This window comes from Henckelia pumila, chromosome 4, assembly GCF_033568475.1.
Source record: "Henckelia pumila isolate YLH828 chromosome 4, ASM3356847v2, whole genome shotgun sequence".
NCBI classification, from domain to species: domain Eukaryota; kingdom Viridiplantae; phylum Streptophyta; class Magnoliopsida; order Lamiales; family Gesneriaceae; genus Henckelia; species Henckelia pumila.
The window spans coordinates 107,987,686-107,991,150 of record NC_133123.1 but is presented as its reverse complement, the minus strand read 5'-3'; the positions used below and the strand labels follow the sequence as shown (position 1 = coordinate 107,991,150).

At 37.9% G+C, this 3,465-nt stretch overlaps 1 non-coding gene across 1 annotated transcript; it reads right to left on the bottom strand.

The window, feature by feature from the left end:
* Window positions 1–669: 669 nt before the first annotated feature.
* Window positions 670–776, bottom strand: LOC140869995 (small nucleolar RNA R71). Its single transcript, XR_012146982.1, has one exon. It is a non-coding gene; the product is annotated as a small nucleolar RNA R71 (small nucleolar RNA).
* Between the last annotated feature and the right edge of the window lie 2,689 nt (window positions 777–3,465).

Sequence of the window (3,465 nt, the reverse complement as noted above, 5' to 3'; positions counted from 1 at the left end):
GTGAGCTTGCGAGCGAAAAACACGCAACAAGTTTTTGGTGCCATTGTCGGGGATTGAATTTTATTTGATTTATATTAAATTGTGCTAATTAGTCTTAATTTTTATTTAGAGAATTTTATTTTATTTTGTTGGTTCTAATTTTTAAAAAATTTCTTGTCTATGCAGTTTATGCAAAAAAGCCAAAGTTACGACTCACTGCTCTTTGATCCGGAAATCGAGAAAACTGCTAAAGCTTTGAGAAAAGCTAGAAGAGAAGAGTTGCAACAAATGGCCGAAGAAAGGGAAAGAGTTGTCAATAATGCTTTGGTGCCAATCAGAGATCACTTTCGACCGGTGATCAATAATCATTATTCTGGGATAGCTCGGCAGAATATCACGACAAATAATTTTGAGTTGAATCCAGATTTGATTAATATGGTGCAGCAGAATCAGTTCAGGGGTGCAGCTACTGAAGATCCGAATTTGCATCTGCGCACTATTCTGGAGATTGCTGACACAGTGAAAATTCATGGTGTTACTGAGGACACCATCAGACTACGATTGTTCCCGTTCTCTCTTAGGGACAATGCTCGTAGTTGGTTGCAGTCATTACCTCTTGGGAGCATCACTACATGGAAGGACATGACATCTAAATTTCTGGCTAAGTACTTTCCTCATGCCAAGTCTGCCCAACTGAAAATTTAGATCACAACTTTAAAACAGCAAGATTATGAGCTACTGTATGAAGCTTTGGAGCGGTACAAGGAATTGCTTATGAAGTGTCCAAACCATAATTTTTTGGATTGGGAACAGATCGAATTATTCTACAATGGTTTGAATGAGCCAACTTGTATTTCTGTGGATGCTGCAGCTGGAGGTTCGATATTCTCTAAATTTCCTGCGGATGCATATGAGATGCTTGAGCAAATGACTATTAACAGTTATTAGTGGCCGAGTAAGAGATCTGCGATAAGGAAGTTTGCTGGAATTCATGAGGTTGATGCATTCACTACTTTGACTGCTTAGATGGCTACTATTTCTACATAGTTGGCTGCGCTGACCAAAGGAAATCAAAATTCTACTGAGACAGCATCACTGGAAACTGCAGTAAATTATGCTGATGGATTTGAGAGTGTGGAGCAAGCTCAATATGTGAACAACAGAAATTACAACTACTATCAAGGTAATCCTGTACCCAATCATTATCATCCTAGTTTGCGTAATCATGAGAATTTTTCCTATGCAAACAATAAGAATGTGTTGAATCCTCCACCGGGGTTCAATACTCAGAATGGTGAGGGTAAGGCATCTTTGGAAGATTTGGTGCATAATTTTATTTCAGAGTCATCCACAAGATTTAAGAGGAATGAGAATAAACTTGATAGTATGGAGACGCACTTGACCAATGTGAGCGCTTCTATAAAAAATCTTGAAACACAAATTGGTCAACTGGCGAATGCATGAATAATCAACAGAGAGGTGTGTTTCACAGCAATATTGAGGTTAATCCAAGGGAGCAGTGCAAGGCTGCCACTCTTAGAAGTGGTAAAGAACTTGGGGTTGATAACCCAAAGGCAGTGGATGACGAGGAATTTGAAGAGATTGTGGCGGAATCTGAAAAATCTGACAACCAAAATTCTAGCAAGTCTACAGTTGTGCCTGAGAAACCTCCTGTGCCAAAAGCTGTTTTGCCATATCCTCAGCGGTTCAAGAAGAAAGCGTTAGATGAGAAGTTTTCTAAGTTTCTTGACATCTTCAAGAAAATCCTTATAAATATTCCTTTCGTTGATGCTTTGGAGAAAATTCCACACTACGCAAAATTCATGAATGATGTGATGGCAAGGAAGAGGAAACTTGAAGAATTTGAGACGGTAAAATTGACTGAGGAGTGCAGTGCCATCTTGCAAAAGAAACTGTCACAAAAATTGAAAGATCCAGGGAGTTTTACTATTCCTTGTATTATTGGTGGTGCAATTGTTAATAGGGCATTATGTGATTTAGGTGCAAGTATTAATTTAATGTCTTTGTCTATTTTCAGGTTGTGCTGAAAAAGCGAGGTATGACTGTGGTTAAAAATGATAAAAACGAGTTGATCTCGACTCGTACTGTCACTGGTTGGAGAGTTTGCATTGATTATAGAAGGTTGAATAAGGCTACTAGAAAACATCATTTTCCTCTTCCTTTTATTGATCAAATGCTTGATAGGTTGGCTGGGTACAAACATTACTGCTTTTTAGATGGCTATTCTGGCTACAATCAAATTGATATAGCGCCAGAGGACCAAGAGAAAACAACTTTCACATGTCCCTATGATACTTTTGCTTTTAAGAGAATGCCATTTGGTTTGTGTAATGCACCGGCTACTTTTCAGTGGTGCATGATGAAATTTTTTTCTGAAATGGTGGAAGAAGTCATGGAAATTTTTATGGATGATTTTTCAATGTTTGGGTCTTCTTTTGATCATTGTTTGCACAATTTGACTCTTCTTTTGCAGCGCTGCCAAGAAAATAATCTAGTGCTGAATTGGGAAAAAATGCCACTTCATGGTTCAAGAGGGCGTAGTACTTGGACATAAATTGTCATCTAATGGGCTTGAGGTGGATCGAGCAAAAGTGGTTACGATTGAAAAGCTACAACCACAAATAATCTGAAAGCCATTAGAAGCTTCTTGGGATACGTCGGGTTCTATCATCGCTTTATTAGAGATTTTTCTAAAATTACTAAGCCTTTATGTAATTTATTAGAAAAAGATACATCTTTTATTTTTGATGATGCGTGTTTGCAGGCGTTTACAAGGAAATAAGGAGGCACTAATTTCTGCACCTATTATGATTGTGCCTAACTGGAAAGAGCGGTTTGAAGTGATGTGTGATGCTAGTGATTATGCTGTAGGAGCAGTTTTGGGGCAGAGAAGAGATAAGATGTTTCGGGAGATTTACTATTCCAGCCGCACTCTTGACGGAGTACAACAGAATTATACTACTACTGAAAAAGAGATGTTGGCTGTGGTGTTCTCATTCGACAAATTCAGGTCGTATCTCATTGGCTCAAAAGTAATTGTTTATAGTGACCATTCAGCTATTCGTTATATTTTTGCCAAGAAGTATGTCAAGCCAAGATTGATTCGGTGGATACTCTTACTACAAGAGTTTGACTTTGAAATTAGAGACAAGAAAGAGAGTGAAAATTTAGTGGCGGATTATCTGTCTCGCTTGGAGTTGGAAGAAAAAGTTGAATATGAACTCATCAAGGAGCAATTTCCTTATGAGCATCTTTTTGAGTTAATTCTAAACTTTCTTGGTTTGCTGACTCTGCTAATTTTCTTTCTTGTGGTGTTTTGCCTCCAGATCTTAATCATCACCAAAGGAAGAAATTTTTCCATGATGCCAAGTTTTATCTATTGGATGATCCGTTTGTGTACAAAAAGTGTTCAGACCAAGTGATAAGGAGATGTGTAGATGAAGCTGAAACAAAAGAAATTTTGGA